The sequence below is a fragment of the Bactrocera neohumeralis genome, chromosome 6, assembly GCF_024586455.1.
Source record: "Bactrocera neohumeralis isolate Rockhampton chromosome 6, APGP_CSIRO_Bneo_wtdbg2-racon-allhic-juicebox.fasta_v2, whole genome shotgun sequence".
In the NCBI taxonomy this organism is placed as follows: domain Eukaryota; kingdom Metazoa; phylum Arthropoda; class Insecta; order Diptera; family Tephritidae; genus Bactrocera; species Bactrocera neohumeralis.
Window position 1 is genome coordinate 35,032,073 of NC_065923.1, and position 18,448 is coordinate 35,050,520.

At 36.6% G+C, this 18,448-nt stretch overlaps 1 protein-coding gene and 1 non-coding gene across 3 annotated transcripts in view; both read right to left on the bottom strand.

Moving 5' to 3' along the window:
- Positions 1–18,448, bottom strand: part of LOC126763023 (protein JTB) — a 121,921-nt gene that overhangs the window by 31,856 nt on the left and 71,617 nt on the right. The window lies entirely within an intron of this gene.
- On the bottom strand, positions 9,037–9,118 carry Trnas-uga (transfer RNA serine (anticodon UGA)). The gene has a single exon. It is a non-coding gene; the product is annotated as a tRNA-Ser (tRNA).

Consider the following 18,448-nt stretch of genomic DNA (forward strand, 5'->3'; position numbering starts at 1 on the left):
CTAATTTTTATTAATAATACTACTGATTTATAGTAAGCGTGTGTTTCAAGGTTGTAATTTAAAATGAATTAAAATGTATGATTCAAGTTTTTTAATGAGAAAAAGCTGCCGCTGTACACGTACCCCTCGCAGCTACATTTTTGACCTTCGTCAGTCTGGAAAGATGTACAAAGAAATTTTGAATCAGGTCAAAAAATATTATTTTCAATGCCCTTAAGCACATAATTACGTATATAATTTTAAAACTATTTCCAATGATACACGCAATGAAAAAACCGGAAAAACTGCAACAGAAATAGACTGCTGAATTACTACTATCGCCCGAAAAGGCCCAAAAAAGAGTTCCACTGACATTCTACATAAAACTCAAGACGAATATAATGTCCAAATATCCAAGAAAACAACTTCCCGGCGTTTGGTCGAATTTGGACTTCACGGTAGGACAGCACGCGGGAAACCACTTTTGACTAAAATTCGAAGTAATGACGCGTAGACTTTGCCAACTATTATTGATCTTGGACAACAATTAATCGCATAGATCCTGATGGTCGAAGGTATGTTTGCCGACCAATCTATCAAGAATTTGATCCTCGCTATGTTTTATGCGTACTGAAGCATGGTGGAGGATCAATCATGGTGTGGGAAGTTTTTCCCTGGAATGTTGTAGGTCCGCTCCATACGATTGCTGTAATTTCAAAAAAAGGAGAAATACGTCGACATTTTAAAAAATGTCATTTTGCCATGAACTAAGGAAGAATTTGCCTGTTATATGGAAGTTCCAACAAAATAACAATCCAAAGCATACGGGAAAGTTGACATAAAAGTTTTTTGTTAAAAATTCCAAGAATGTTTTGGAGTGGCCTGAAGAGAACACATCTCTGTTGATGTCAAAAAATATAAATATCCCAAATATGGATGTTCTTTTTGATGGAATTACGACGGCATGGCAAGCAACACCGGTGGTGCGCTGTCAAAGTCTTATATCGTCAATTCGCAATCGATGTAAAGCAGTATTAAAGTAAAAGGGTTAAGTAACAAAATAAGAACTGAAAGTAAGCAATTTTTTTTTAATAAAAGTATTTTTTGCTTATAAAATATTTTCGCTTCTAATTAGCTGTCGCACTCTAATCGTTGATTCTACAGATTTTTGTTAAAATCTTCAAAAAACGATTTTTAATTAAAATATTTACTATTAGAGCGCTTCGCTTATAGTCAACATAATCGGCCTACTGAGCGTACTATTCGCAACACCATCACCCATTTTGAGACCAGCATTCATTATTGGATAATGTTCGACCGAATAGATCACGTCCAGCAAGCAGTGAAGAAAATATCACAGCTGTAGCTGAGAGTGAAGACCGAGGAGCGTCGACTAGGCACCGTTCGCAGCAACTCGGACTGACGTATGGAACAACTTGATGTATTTTACGTCGAGATCTTTAATTGAAAGCGCATAAAATACAGCTTGTGCAAGAACTGAAGCCGCTCAACTTTCCCAAGCAACATCGCATCGTTTTGTGGGCTCTTGAAAAGTTCCAAGAAGATCCGACGTTTTCGAGTCAAATTTTGTTCAGCGATGAGGCACATTTCGGGCTCAATGGGTATGTAAATAAGCAGAATTGCCGCATTTGGGACGAAGAGAAACCTGAAGAGATTCATTTCACCCTGAAAAAAAAAACGGTTTAGTGGAATCATCGGCCCATATTTCTTCAAAAATGATGCGGTGAGAACGTAGCTGTCTATGGCGACAGTTATTGCGCCATGATAACCGACTATTTGATGTCTGAAATTGAAGCTCGTGATCTCGGCGACATTTGGTTTCACTGCCTTGGCCACCACGATCGCGTGATATCACACATATAAATAATAAATAATAAACATTTCCCATTAAATTTGAAGTTTCTGTGTTTTAGTGAACCTCGAAATGGATCACTCTTTAATAATGAAATGTAGTAATGTCAACAAATGGGTATACCATAGTTGGGACATTATTACCCCTTATATGTACGTACAGTTGGCTATATAGCGTATATATCGGTCAATCTGTGATATATCTATAGTTTAATGCCAAAAATATGTGAAATCGGTCAAGGAATTATTCCATATACTACATGTCCTAGTTTATGTATACATTATTCTGGCAGACCTTGTGTCGTGTATGTTGGTCAAGTGAGTGATATTCATTGAATTACGTGGAAATATGTACACTGATAGATATTTTAATATAAAGTCTTCCCGCCTTCGATGCTTGTAAATTACGAGAGTATAAAATGTTCGGTTACACCGTATACTCGTATGCATACATATGTATTGGTATATTTCACGAGCCTTATTACTTGTATTATTTAAAATGAAATTTCGTGAAAACTCCCCCAGTCTACGAATTTCCGCAATATTTATTTTTTTTATAAAAGGTGTGTCATTTAACTACAATACAACACTCAAATTTTTTAAAACTTAACTGCCTTCGCAGGCCCTGCAATGGTAATTCCTTATTAAAATATATAAACACATAAAAAATTTCGCACTTGGGTGGCTTTCTTTGCGCCGACGGAAATATAAAAAATTAAAATATTCTTCTCCGTAATTTTTAAACTGGCAAGAGTTTTTCGCACTGAAATCCAACATCTTCCAGCCTGTAAAAAGTTTTGCACATGACCGAAAAACTCGAAAATTACTCAACATCTTCGAAATCGAAGGAGCACAAATTAAAGCGCATGCCTGAGAAACATCAAAGAGTAAGTTAACCAACGTGAGTTCACACAATCCACTGAGGGCGGAGCCAGATGGGGAAAATCAAGTGATCCAATGGAAAATTCAAAATGGAGGCTACATCTAGCTACGCTCAGTTAGTGAAGAAAATACCCCTACTACCTGAACTACCACACAACACTTAACAAAGAATAGCACAGAGCGTGGCTTGATAGATTGAAAGAGGAAATTGATTGGAGGAGAGCAATGGAGCGAGCATAATGTGGGAATGTATGCTGTACCAGCGCTGGTACATGGTGTTGCTTCATTGCCACCAACGTTTGCTAGTTTGACACCCAAAACCTTTATATACATACATACATACAAAGGCGAGCACATAATCAGAAGCTCATATATACTATACAGGAAAATGTCGACCCGATTCGCTTTGGTGTTGTGCAGCGCAGTGCAGGGCGTACTTTTTTGGTAGTGTGTAGCTGTATGCATGCGGACAGGCGTGCTGCTGTTGCCTGACTTCTGTTGCGATATGGATGCGATATCGCTTGCAGGCAACATACGTGTGTACTCGCAACAACATGTGTGATGTGTGGCAATCCGTATGGACGATCTCTTGGCGTGCACATATGTAAAGCACATACGATACCATGTAAATAAACAGACTGAATTTGTATACTCGCCACATTTTTGTTATTGCCGCTGTTATATGTAGTTCCTAGCCGGAGGAGCTGCTACTATCAATTCGTTTTATGTGCTTTTTTGGCATTCTAATAACCATGACTGCCGCACTGGCTAGTAAGTTTGGTACAGTGTTTAGTTGAGCCAACCAAAATTGTTACTTTTAGGAACTTTTATAGGAGATGTGTTCAGGAGAAATATTTTTCTATTCCTGTTAGTAGAATTGGAGATATGACCAGGGACCTAATCATGCTTCCATGTTTCGCGGAGCTGTTAACGGTATCACCCCGTATTTGTGAATCCTAATTCACCACTTGTACTGAAGCACTTATTCAGACCGTAAAAATGTACGAAATTATCTTGAAAATACAGTCCAGCCGAAATCTTTCTACAATACAATATATAACGTATACGAAGATATAGGAATCTGAGGTCAAAATCAATTTAATCCTCATTAAATAAATTCACTTTGACATGAGGTGAAGAGTGCTTTTTTTAGTTTTTAATTTGGTGATTATTTTACCACATCCATTTTAATGAATTGAGTTAGCGTTTAATCTGTGCAAAAGTTCGATCGTTCAGTTTGTACCACAACTGTATGCTATAGTAAACCGATTGGAATTATTTGTTCGGAGATTGTAACAGTATTTTTCTTTGTTGGTGTAGACATCGTTACAGTCGTTTTTTTCACTACTTGGCATCAATTTGCGATACCAAGTGCGGCCAGGTCCTTCACCACCTAATTTCTCAAACAGAGTGGAAGTCTTTCTCTTCCTCTGCTTCCACCGGCGGGTACTGAATCAAATATTTTCAAAGCTGGAGTATTCTGCGCAACCGCTGTTGTTGTTGTAGTGACATAATTCTGCCGAGTTGACAGTCTTTGCCTGGCATTTTCAGGGCGCTGATCAACGCATTGATTTGATCCGTTGTACTTTTGAGTACCGTAGGGTAAGGATGACGTCAGCAGGTACCTACGTAAAACATTCCGGTTATTGTCTTTGGCCGGATAAAAATCCGGGTCCGTTCCGAATATCTAGAGCTGACTGTCGTTGGAACGGCGCAGTCGCTGTATCATGATTCGCTGAATTAGGTCAATATCGCCGTATATCTCGTACAGTTTCTCGTTCCTTCGATTGTGTTGCCGATTCGACGATGGTCCTTTCAGCATATATTTTACTAAAAACCTTACTCTCGCACATTCCTAAGGTCGATTCATCAGATGATATCATTGTCCATTCCTCCGCATCGTACAACAGGAGGGGAATATAGAAGGAAGGGAATTGTAGAGTTTGGTCTTTGTTTGTCGAGGGACCAAAGCAGCACCTATTGACAAGAGTGATTCTGCTTTCTATTTGAAGATTAATATTGTTGTTGCTGTTAATAGTGGTTTCCAGATAGACGAAATATATAGATAGACGTCTACGACTTCAAAGTTATTACTGTCAACAGTGAAATGTGAGCCAAGTCGCGAATCCGTTGACTGTTTGCTTAATAACAGCAAATATTTCGTCTTCTCCTTGTTCACAACCAGTTCCAGTCTGGAGAAAGCAAAACTGACGGAACAGCTGTTGAGGCCAATGATATCTATGTCATCGGCGTAGCGGCGCAGCAGCTGCACACTCTTATAGATGTTACTTTATTTAGCTGTGCAGCTCGTATTACTTGCTCCAGCAATATATTATAGAAGTTACACGATAGGGAATTTGCTTGAGCGATAAAAATTTTCATTCAAAGACTTGTGTTTGATCGAACAGTTTATATGTCAGCTATATGCTATAGTGGTTCGATGTTGGCTGTTTCGACAAATCAGCAGCTTCTTATAAAGATTTCATTATATGTACATAATTGATACCGATTGACTCTGAAAGTCCCCTTTATTTAAGTTCCTTTATAAACATTTTATTTCTAAAGGCTCTTTGTCATACGTCGCGCCACTGTTTACTCTGCCGAAGACGGTTTATGAAAATTCACTTGGTTGGAATATTAGGCGAAAGAAGTTTGTTTGAATGAATGGAACATGTTGCTTTTTGGCGAGAAATGTTTCTCTTCATATGCATGGTAGGGTATGGTTAATAGATATTTGGAGCTTGTTGTACACCAGTAAAGGCGTTATTTAGTGTGAAAAATATGTGCACATATATTCCGTTAAGCCGCAAGTAGACATTGACGGCCATTGATTGCTTCGTTCACTTCTGCTTCCGTTTCGAAACACTTAGCATTTTACGAAAAATATTTTCCATACACTCCTCATTTACGCCCTTCCTTTCGCATTGTTTGCAAATCTCTGATTTATGTCATGTTTCTTTTGATTGATGTCCTGTTTAGTCCTGTGTGTCCACTCTGCGTTTGCATCAACCTGTCAGTTATGTGTACATTGTTGCCGGTTGCACCACAAATTCATGTTTGCCGCGAGCATTATGCTCAGCAGAGTTGTCTTCCGTGTTTTTTTCTTAGCTATTCATGGGATAATTTATTCGTGGTTACATACCAGCGTACACAATATTTGTATAAAATATTATTACTTACACTTTACTACTTTCTGTGCTGCTCGAGTGGGTCGTTTGTATTTGATGGATGACCTGCGTCGTCTTTTCGTAATATTCATGATGTTTTCCTTATTTAACATATACCAATGTTGTTGTTGGCAATGCAATCAAGATTAAATAAAAAGTTCTTCAAAAGCTTAGATGGTGATGATAACTTTATTGCATTTGCTTCAATATTTTATCTAAGCACTCTTCAATAATTAATATATTTCTCGATTATTCCTTCATAAATTTGTATACTCTGAATAGGGTATATTACAAACTTCGTTGTACACCTCGGTAGAACAACATCATAAATCATGATACAAAGCGGGACTCATAACAAAGACGCACCAATGCCTAATCAAAACGCTAGTTCTCGGCAGCAATTATCCAAACAACAGAAATATGTACAAAGTCTCCCACACAGAAAAGTTAATCTTTCTACGGCTAATCTAATTGCAGGTACGGAGAGTGGCGACTTTAACGATAGCCTTTATAGAACCATCATCACAGATGTAGTTTCTGACAGACTAATTGCAACTCTAGAAGATTTGGAAGCCAAGATCAATTAATTGAAAGTTAAACGCGGCTTAAGGAGGAAAAAGTACTGATTGGAATATCATATTTGGTAGTTTAAAAAACTGTCAGTAGAAAACTTTATTTGTCGAATAGAACAGTTGCTTACAGACGCACTTACAAGAAAATTTAATTCACTCTGTGACCAATGAACTTTCCTTTTCAAAGCTGAAAAGAAAATATTCCCGTCAATGGTAGCCATGATTTTATTTGGCGTATTGTTTCCTTCACAACTTCATGTAAACATTTCAAATTGTAAGGACAGTTTGGAAGGGAATCCAAATAGTGAGTGAAACATTGTCGCTAAACAGAACCTGGAGGGCTCTTTCGTATAAGTTTTTTCTGAGTTATTCAAAGCTTGCAAACGTCGACAATATTCAGGATTTTAGGATCTTAGGATCAAATTTCACCGGCACAAGATTAAAAATCTGCGAATATCCACTACGGTGCTTATTTGAAAAAAAATCAGCCTTTAATAGAGCTTTAATATTTCATATCCTTTTTGGGCGATGTTATAGGCTTGTGTAGCAAGTTATGTTTTCATATAATGGGTGTTTTGTCACTGTTGGATGTGCTCTATGGAGGGTGGAAATCTAGAATCTGAATTGATCAATATATCTTCAAACAAGTAGCCGGCCATAATGTTACAGTCAAATTGGGAACACTATTAAGCCATGAGTAATGACTTTTTTGTGCTTGAACTGGAAGGTGTTGATGTGGACGATGTGGTTCCAATAAGGCGGCGATACATGCCGGAGCGACGCCTTGGAAGAGAATATTTAGCACGTTGTTGTTGGCATAAGGCGTCAGTTGCTGTAAAAAGTGGTCGAAAATTGGACTTCTCGGATTGAATTTGTTCGAATTTGCCAGGGTGGTCACTTGCCATAATAAGCTTTAATACCGCTTTAAATTTAAATGTCAAACAACCTTCAGTGATTATTTTTCTATAAAAAGGGCGATGAATAATCTTAAAAATAAATGGAGAACATTCGAAATTGATGACATTTTTCTCTGAATAAGATAGGAACTTCGAAATTGATGACACTTTACATAGTGATATGCACTCTTAAAAATTGATACTCTCGCATTATTATGAAATCGTTTATTATATTTAATAGTGATTGCATGAAGAACTGTTAGCTTATATTTCACAATACTGTTGTTATTAATGGCGTATTATGATCTTGAATGTCAGATTAGTAACATTTATTTATATATATATGTATGTATGTATGGTATATGTATAAGGAAAATTGTGTTAGTTACACTATTTATAACTCAAGATCAGTTGAGCCGATTTGGTCGAAAAATGGTGGCGTAGTAGCTTAGAACCAGAGGACGGATATACTATACAGATGGAACTGTTTGTTTAGGGTAAACTGGCATACAGAAGTACAAATTTAAATCAATCACTTCCAATAGTTTTTGTAAAGTATATGTATTCGGAATGTCACCACATAATCTTCGACTGAAAATTTGTTCACCTAAATATAATACTTCGGTGTAATTTGAATCCAGAAAACTTATTCAACTGTATACATTTTGTAATTAAAAAGATTTCAGGAAATATTATTGAAGCAACCATTTTGACTGGAAAACTTATTGGAGAAATTGGCCTATTACCATGTATTCCAAGGAAACTATCAGAGTATACGATTTCGTTTAGAAGGCTACAATGGGGACCTGGTAGTGTGCGAAAACCATCGCATATATTTTGAGCATTATTAAATGAATAAAGATCAATTAAATCGAATTTGAAAATATTTGAAATTAAAAACTATAAATATTATTGTTAAAAATTAGAAAAAGTCATACACTCGTTATAGATCTTTAGTGAAGAAGCGTTTGAAAATGGTAAAATATGAAAGAAATTCACAGTAGGTTGAAGCCATCGAATGCGAAAAATAAAATAACAGAAATTTGAGTAAATATAATTTACGTGCGCTCTGAGCTTAGGAAAAGAAAGGGGATGGGCGTGGTTAAATTTTTATTGGTTAAATTAAGTACGGTTTATCTCCATTTCCAGCAGAACTATGAGTCTTATAAAAAATGGTTGTAGATAAACAAAATATCTAAAACTTTTGTATTTACACCACTTTTACGTCTTTGGGAGCTTCAGTTTGTGCAGAAAAAAACTTTTACGAAATTCGGTGTAAGCTTACTTTTACTTTTCAAACATACTGTAAATATTATTATATTAAGAAAATATTATTTCGATTTAACACCGAAAAACCTTAATTTTAAAACATAATTCCTTAAAAAAAATATTTGAGTTTTTTTTAAACGACTTTAATTTTGTTAAAATTAGATTACAATGGTAAACCTTCTTTGAAAAAGCAAAAAATACGAAATAATAAACAGATGAAATAAAAAAAGCGGTTTTGAATCATTTTAGAAATTTCGTGATTTTTATTAGAAAACAAGTTCGTTACGCAAACAACACCTAATTATTTATAAAATTTCTCCAACAATTTACAAGCATGTTTAAATTAATACTAAACTTTTTAAAAGTGACATTAACTGAAAAACTAAAATATGAGTTTATCGCTGCGGACAGGACTCGAACCTGTGCGGGTAGAACCCAATGGATTTCAAGTCCATCTCCTTAACCACTCGGACACCGCAGCTGTTATTGAAAGTTGCCAAAGAGCGCACAACAGTTCGTCACTAAAACTGATAGAGCAAGAGAGCGAGAGACGGTGAGAGAGAAACAGAGTGTGTGTGTTGGTTGTTTGCGAAAAGAACGAACAAGAAGAATTGTGGAAGCAGATATTGCCTGTTGGTTGTTGCTGGTGCGATATTTTGCTTATGCTAATAAGTTTTCAAACATTTTGCAAGTGTTTTTAATTACAAATACACAAATGTATATGGTTTTGTATATGCTTTCTTTTTATTTAATTATTGCCCAACTTATTATGTCATATATTATCTTTCTTAATATTTTTTTAATAATGTCATAGATAAGCGTTAACGGTAGATAACATTGGCAGTGCTGGTTAACATTTGTTTTTAATTTTTCTAATTCTGTAGAAGAAAACCTAACCACAGTATTAGTTATTCATATAGCCTACTAAATTTAAATTTTCTTCACATTCGAGATAAATACACGGAACAAAATTGCATCGCATAAACATTATGACAGAAAAGTTCCCGGATATTGCCAATAAAAAGCAAAATTTTTAATTGTTGTAATTCTCTCCTCGATACACTATGCATAAGAACTTTTTGGGATTGCCTTCAGCTCCTTCAGTGAATTTTGTTTTATCTCTTCGATCGACTGAAAACGGGTTCCACGGAGCGGCAATTTCAGTTTCGGGAACAAAAACAAATCACACGGAGCCAAATCTGGTGAATACGGTGGATGATCGATGGCATTCATTGCGTTTTCGGCTTTAAATTCGGTCACAATTGTGGCACGATGCGATGGTGCATTATCATCGTGCAAAATCTTTGAATTGTTCTTCCACAATTCCGGCCGTTGTCGAGGGAGATTCTGACGAGAAACTTTCAATACGGCCAAATAAAACTCCTTATCCTGACATGTACCTTCGGAAAAAATTCATGATGCAACAAACCACGAATATCGAAAAAAATAATGAGCATCTCCATGATTTTTGAGGGGCTTCGGCGTGGTTTTTTGGTTTCGGCTCGTTTTTTCTCTTCAATCCAATGGTTTTTGAGCAGTTTTCATGTCAAAAATATAAACTTATGCCTCATCAGCAGTTATAATGCTCATGCTCTTAATGAATGAGGGACCGGAATTCGCACGATTAAATATTTTCATCACTTGAAGAGGTCGAAGGTCGTCCAGAATGAGGCATGTCTTTATCGATCTTTCGACCGTCTTTGAAGGCTCTTCTTTCAGTTAACTTTATCTGCAGCAGTACATGATATATGCCAATTAATCTTTTAACTATAAAATATACCTTGTACTTAATAACCTCGCAGTTATTATAAATTAAACTTATGTATATAAAAATTGAAAATGAACTCGTCGAAATTAGCAAGTCACTACACATGGCACAACTCACGGATAACACTCATAAAATTTAGTAACACTAGATTTTTTCTCCACAATATAGTGTCTCATCAACACACCAATGCATCTACTTTCAAACCCGGAACAGTTTATATTTTGCTTGTCATAAAGTTTCTAATACTTAGAAGGAAACATTTGAGACCCTATAAAGTATAAAATATGATACAATATATATGACAGGGTGTTTTCAATGAGGGAATACTTTTTTCGCAGTTGGTCTTTTTGACAGCTGTTATTTGATTTAACTCAGTTTGGTTTGCTATTTCATAATAAACACATTTACTGCGAAACAACGTTTGGAAATCGTGCATACTTATTATTGAAGGAGACTCGAACGTGTCCATCCACCATAAAAATTTGAGCTGTGCTCCACCACTTTATGGAAGATTTTTCGAAATGACATTGGTTTGCGGGCTTAAAAACCCAAATCGGGCAAGATGTGAAGTCGAACGAGCATCAAGCGTATCGCATGTTCCGTAAATTGGCCCAACGAGATGACCACTGATCCCTATTTTCACAAGCAATTTTTGTTCAGCCATTAAGCTCATTTGAATACGTTATCATGCAAAATTGTCGCATTTAAGGGCAGATGGAATCCGTGATCCATATTAATTTAAAAATGGATCCGAGTATAATGTTGAAGTCAATGAGGAACGCTACAAGTCCATGATTAATTTTGTGTCTGAATTGGAGGATGCGGATAACTTTTGGTTCCAACAAGACAACGAAACCATACATTTTTTGAAGGAAACTTTTGGTGAACGCATTAAGGGGGGAGTAAGGTATTTTTGTTTTTTATTTTGCATTTTTTTGTTTTTTATATATTAATGTACAATATCTTAAGATTATTCTGTGAAAATTTGAGAGCAATTAAAGCAAAATTGACGGAGATATACACTTGTAAGTATCCGCCCTCCGATTTGATTGTGAGCGTCTGTGAAACTTTAAAGCGTTTTTCCCACAACTCACGCTTTCAAAGTCGGTGCCCCTCATAACTTCAAAATTACTGCACCGATCCTTTTGAAATTTTAAACACTATTTCTGTACATATTTTACGAGGTAACGCTGGAGAGTTTTTTTGTTCATAATTTTTATTTCGCAATAACAAATTAGCCGATTTTTTCCCAAAAAATTGTGTTTTTCACTTCAAAGTCTTCGAAAAAATTCAAAAATTGGAATTTCAAAAAACCCTTACCTTAACCTGGGGAAAATCTAACGAATGAACTTTCATTTTTTGATTTCAAATGATCCAGCAACGAGTTATGAGGGGCACCGCAATTCAACTTTTTTTCGAGACCCGTCCGGACAATTGCCGTATTTTTTAATATTTCTTTGTAAAAAATTGATAAGACATTTTTCGAATGTCATACTTCAAGGTGCCATTGGTTGGATAAATAAATTTTTACTGTGTTGTCCGGAAAAAAATCATAAAAACATGGCTTTTTTCGTATGATTTGACCTTACCTCCCCTTAACTCGTGTCGTGGGCCTGTTGTGTGGCCTCCAAGAACGTGCGATTTGACACTGCTGGACTATTTATTGTGGGCTTATGTGATGTCGCTTGTCGATACGATTATTTAATACATAGATATATATGTATATGTATGTGTTATATTGCTGCAAAAAGTTGTTGAAAATTTGGCTCTCGGCGCGATTTTTTTAGAACCAGTCTCTGCGATTACTTGCCAGAAATCATTTATAAAACATAATGACAAATCCTTATCTTATTTATAAATGATCAGCATGGGGAGCAGAGCAAATTTAGCCATGTCCACATCTATCTGGCGTCTATACCGCAACTAACTCCGAAACTCAGTTTTTGAGCTCATTTCTCGGCAACGCCAACATCGAACCATACGAGGTATGTTAAAAAAAATAACGAGAATTTTAAAATTAAAATTTCGAAGGTTTGGTAACTTCAATTGTCAATTTTTTTATGTTGATGTAGATAAAATACAATAAAATTTTCAGATCTGATCATTGCTTACTTTGTCTGTAGCAGCCTCTAAGGTTAAACATGTTTTTATGAGCCTGGCGATTTTCGTTTGTTAAAAGAAGAAGATCAAAGAGCTTGTTCTGAATTCTTGGACGAAAATGATACTGTCATGATATATTCACCAGGCATGACTTCGTTTGACTTCTTCCTATTTCCAAAATTTAAGAGAACCGTAGAGCACCGTCGTTTTACAGGATAGATGAAAATCGTTGAAAGAGCTAAAGGCGAGCATAAAGTTTGAGAAGTATTTCGACGATTAAAAGAAGTGGTGGCATGAAACTTTTCTTATTTGACGGGATATCTATCTTCACCAAAATTGGCATAGATTATCAGCGAAAACAGCGCGATAATCTCCGAACAAATTCTGCAAATAGCATTTCAGATCAAAAACAAGTTAGAAATCTGCATAAAAGATTTTTTATTTGTTAAGTAGCCGCAATTCGACTTATATGTTTCTTAACTACTTACTTTCCTCTTACAAAATTCTATTCCTCGCAAGCCGCACATGGAAACACTAATTTATATACTCGTCACGTTTCGGCAATTAGTCAAATTGCTTTGATTTCCGTGCACCTTTAAATACATGTATTCGTATACCATGCGATAAAAAGTATTTGTAGGAGTACAACCAAGAACGTGTTGATAATTTCTTAAGATAAAATTTAAGAGCAAATTGTATGCCAAAATGAAAGAGCACAAAGTTTTAAAAACAAAAGAAAGAGAATGAAGGGAAACTGACACTGAAACCATGAAATACTATATTTGAAAGCTCATACGTTTTAGTGACACTCAAATGTATGAAAGAAATCTAATCCTTCAATTCGATGTACTAGAACTGTTAGAAAAAAACTAAAACTCTCTCCACCGCTGCCGAACACTTGTCACAAATGATTTGTACAATATTTCGCTTAAAAGCTTTAAATCGCGTGCGAAATGAACCGTGCTAAACTGAAATACGCTCGAAGGGTTACAAACAGATTTCAAATATCCTTTCACATATGATAATTTTAGCCGCAAATCATACGCACAACAGTAACGTCTGCTCGCGAGGACATTAGTTGGCGCGTACAGCAAAACAAGAAACCCACAAACGCACAGCAGCAAGTGAAACCAAAAACTGCAAAACTGTAAAAAATAACTTTGAATGTGGAATGAGCAATTCACAAGGAAACAAAACAATCGTAAATATTCATAAAATTGTACGCAAAATTCACTTAAAACGACAATGAGTAAGGCGAACATTGGCGCGGTTGTGGGGTCGCGGAAGTCTAGCGACAGCACTACTGGCTCTAACCACATTTCCTGGGGCGGCAAGTGGAGCGCACGCAGCCGCGAAAAATAACTTGGAACGGAACAGCAAAAGTTCGCGCTGTTAGCGCGTCCTTATGCCAAGGGTCGTCAAGCGCAGACATTTGCATAATAAAATAATAAAAATTTGCATAATTTCGATTTTTTATTGTTTCAGTCGTCGTTTTTCGGAAATTCCATATATAAATGAGTGTTGTTATTGCGGCTATGTTTATGTAAATCGAAAAGAACGCACCAGTTCGATATTTGATACATTCATACACTCATACCTATGTGTGGGAGCAGATACTTAAAGCTTAGTGGGTTTGCCATAAAATAAGTGTCAATATTTATCGACGAATCGGTTCATTATCTTGGTTATTTGCAAGTTTTCACAATAAATTTTATTTATCACTAACTGACATCACCTCTGATTAGTTAGCGCGTTGAATATATCTGGAAATAATTTTATGAGATTCTGTTTTAAACAAATTTTGGTGGTTTGGTTATCAAGAATTCCATCTTATACTTTTTTTCGTGGTTTCCGTTTAAACTATTGGCATTCATTTTTCATATCTGTTCTATTAAGAGAGATCTATTTAGTCATGTTATTTTCAGAAGAAATAAAACACAAGTGTTTTCTGTTTTTTACTCAGCAATAACGGGCCGAATATTCTCTGCCAAGGCGGCATAACTCAACCAAAAATAGTCCACCGGTGTTAAACCGCGCGATGCTGGAAGTCACGCCACGGGACCAGATTATGCGCTTACCAAAAGTCTTCTTCAATAAATTTATTGGCTGTATGGCACGTAGCGCCATCTTGTTGGAATCAAAGGTCGTCAACATCTACATTTCTCAAGTACAAAAAAGAGAGCGTCATCGCTGAAAAAATTTTTTTTGTGAAAATCGGAATCGTTCAATATCTCGTTTTCAGCCCATTTGACGAACGTTCGATGCGCTTAATGATCATTCGGCTTCAATTCTTACATGAGTAGGATTTTTTTAGCTCGCAAAACTAAATTGTTCATCAAAATCTTCCATAAAGTGGATAGGTACCGTCGATCGATTGTTCTTGGCTCCCGGTGTGTGGATATCTTCTGAAATATCGTCTCAGCTGTATCCAAAATAACTGTTTTCAGCCCAGAAATCGTATTTAAATTGACGATAATTCTCGTAAACCTTCCTTACCAGCCTTCCCTAGATATTTTCAATAGGACTTAGATCAGGAGAATAAGCCATTCCAAAAGATCGATATTATTACGTTGCAGCGATATTTTCCTGACCTGCCCGTAAGGATTCTTGCATTGTCTTGTTGAAAAGAGAGTGATTTTTGCGGATGACTGTGTATATAGGGTAGCAGATTTGTTTCTAATACTTCCTGTTACTCGGAACTATTAATTCGGCAACAAGGGAATGGCAACGGTACTGTCCCAGAAATTGGAAATGCGACCATAAGCGAGCCTCCACCGAAATTGCGCTTTGAACAATATCGCGGTTCTTTTCGTAAATCTCTCCAGTATCCCAAAAAACTGTGTGAGTATCAAATTTAAACTTTTTCTCATTGGAAAAAATCACCTACGACCAATAGTAAAGTTGTTTTGTAAGCGCATTGTCTACTTACTTTATTATTTTTCTTAATCTTTTCTGATGAAGTCTTTATTCATGTGATTTCGGGCAAAACTGAGACAAGAGACTTTATGGTGTAGTTTAAAGAGAGGCGCTTTCGGCATTTGTTCACGTACAATGTTAGGATTTCGTTTCACTACACGCCAAGTTCTTGAAGCAGATGCAGAAATTTGGTTCTCTCTTTACAGTTTCTGTATTGACGTACTATAAGTGCAGACAAATTTCTCTTTCTTGTCGAGTATTTATAATTTTTTTTCAGGTAATTACACACCAATGTTATCGACCTTACCAAATTGCAAACAAGGGAGCGTTTGGTCAAACCATCACCATTCAAAGCGTCTATGGCTTCTTTCTCTTTATCGCTAAGTATCCTTTTGTGAAGCATTATCGGATTAGCTAACACAATTTAATAAAATTAATTTCAAACTCTACATGGCTCTGATCTGTATGAGTGCCTTTATGGCAATGAAACACCGTTTCAGGGCATTCCGCTTACTACTTAGAATAGTAGGGAAAAAAATTGTTTTTATAGCATTGTTGTAATTATCGTAGAGCTTTAAAATAACATCATTGGCTTTTGGAATGAGAACATATTTTTTTCAGTATTTTCCAGAAATATAGTGGTTTTTATAGCAATGAAAAAAAGTGTATATATTTTCAACATAAGGTTAGTAAGAACAACGAAAATCGTTATGTGGTACATATGTAATACAGTGTGGCGCAAAAATAACCTTCCAATGATTTTTGGAAAATGAAAAACTTTTTTAAATAATGAAAAACTTTGATTCTGCTTGTGGATTATTTTTATTTGATCCTTTAAATTGTTTTACATCAAGTCGAGAATATGATATCATGTAAATGGCCGCCGCCACAGTTGATTGTCATTTGATCCCTTTTTAGGGAATTTTTCATCACTTTGGCCAGAACTTCCGGCGATAGGTCCTCACATTCTTGACTGATATTGTCTTTAAGAGCTGCAAGAGGCTGAGGTTTGTTGACATAAGCCCGCGACTCCAAAAAGCCCCACAAAAAGAAGTCTGGAGCGGTCAAATCAGATGATCTTGCTGGCCAGTACAAATCGCCAAAACGGGAGATTAGGCGCCCGGGAAATGCATCCTTCAGCATATCGGTTGTGGCACGCAGTGCGACGTACCATTGTTTATTTACATACATACGTGTATTTCGCATGTGTTTACTACACAAATGTCAAAACTGAACTGACATTAGAGGTCAATTGCAAGATTTATAGCATCTTCTGATAGGAGGATAACTTTTGCGCCACATCTTATATGGTAGTTGGGGTAGTATCAACCCGATTTTATCTATTTTGCAAATACTACATACCATGAATATGCCACAAACTAGTAAAATGTTCGCTGATATTCATTAAGGTACCTCACATACCATCACCAATCATATGGAATAACTGAAACTGCTAATTACTCCTTTGAATAGGAACATGTGTACCAAGTTTCATCAAGATATCTTTATTGTTACTCAAGTTACACCATGCATAGACGGATGGACGGACAGACAGACATTCCGGACTACAACCTTTTGGTGTCAACATGTTGCAAGATTATAAAAATAATTTGGTTTTACTTGATCGAATTTTAAAACGGAGAAAGTCTTGATGCGCTATGGTGAAAGTCAAACCAAGTCAAACGGCAATTAATACGAGGTATGACAATTAAGTAATGAGACTGATTCCATAAAAACCGTATATTTGAAAATTATTCTACAACTCTGCCATCCCCTTCAAAGTAGTCCCCTTGGGCAGCTATACAGCGATTCCAGCGCGTTTCCATGCTTCGTAACATTTCTGGAACGCTTCCACAGGGATGTCCGCCAGTACCCTCGTCACGGCCGCCTGGATGTCCGTAATCTACTCAAAATGGGTTCCTTTGACCACCGATTTTGTTTTAGGAAACAAAAAAAGTCACAGGTTGACATGTCGGGCGAATAAGGCTGTTGCAACACGGCGATCCCTTTAGAGGTCAAATACTGGGACACTCTGAAGGCGGTGTGGCACGGCGTGTTGTGATGAAGGATCCAGTTACGAGCGATGCCTGGGCGCACCCTGTTGACTCGCAATCTTTCGTGTACTTGGCAATAGTAGACTTGATTCACAGTTTTCCCCGGTGGAACGAATTCTTTGTGGACGATTCCACGGCTATCAAAAAAGGCAATAATCATCGTTTTCACCTTCGAGTTGCTCATGCGAGCTTTTTTCGGGCGGGAGGCGCGCGGAGACAACCATTGAGCTTTGGGCACGACTAAGAGCACTACCACCATACACTCTTACAATTTTAGCGGTCGTTTGCGAAGCTGTTTTGCCCAATCTGGCGCAAAATTTTATCTCGACGCGTTGCTCTTGATTTCGTTTTTCCATTTTCGTGACTAGCACTACAAACATAGGTCTACTCAACTTGACGCAGCAGGCAAACTAAACAAGCTAGAGCGATGGTACATATATCAATGGAGTGGGGAAGGGATGCCGGAAAAAGAGAAAGGGAATTTCAAGGTCACAGGTTTACCACAAGCGCGGCAATAAAATCAGTCTCATTACTTAATTGTCAAACCTCGTATAGTATGTTCTTAAAATTTTTATGTTGAAAGTAGAGAACAATCACTTACCAACTGTGTATGGTATGCGCAACATTTCCAATTTGATTTTTGTTTTTCTATTTTGCTCTGCTTGAAATTAGCGAGCCAAGCAAACGAAAATATCACAATTAATTAAGTCGGTTTTTATGGCTCGTAAAATTTCAAAATAAAAATGCGTCCAGATAGTGGTGTCTTTGGTAGGAGTTTGCAACAACATATGCATCGCTCATATTTACTTAAACGAACCAAAATACCAACACAAAACTGTACAAAAAATTAATATTCATAACAACAAGTAAGGAAGGGCTAAGTTCGGGTGTCACCGAACATTTTATACTCTCGCACGATAAAATGATGACTTAGTAGGGAAAATGGCGGGGCCCACTTATAACATATATATAT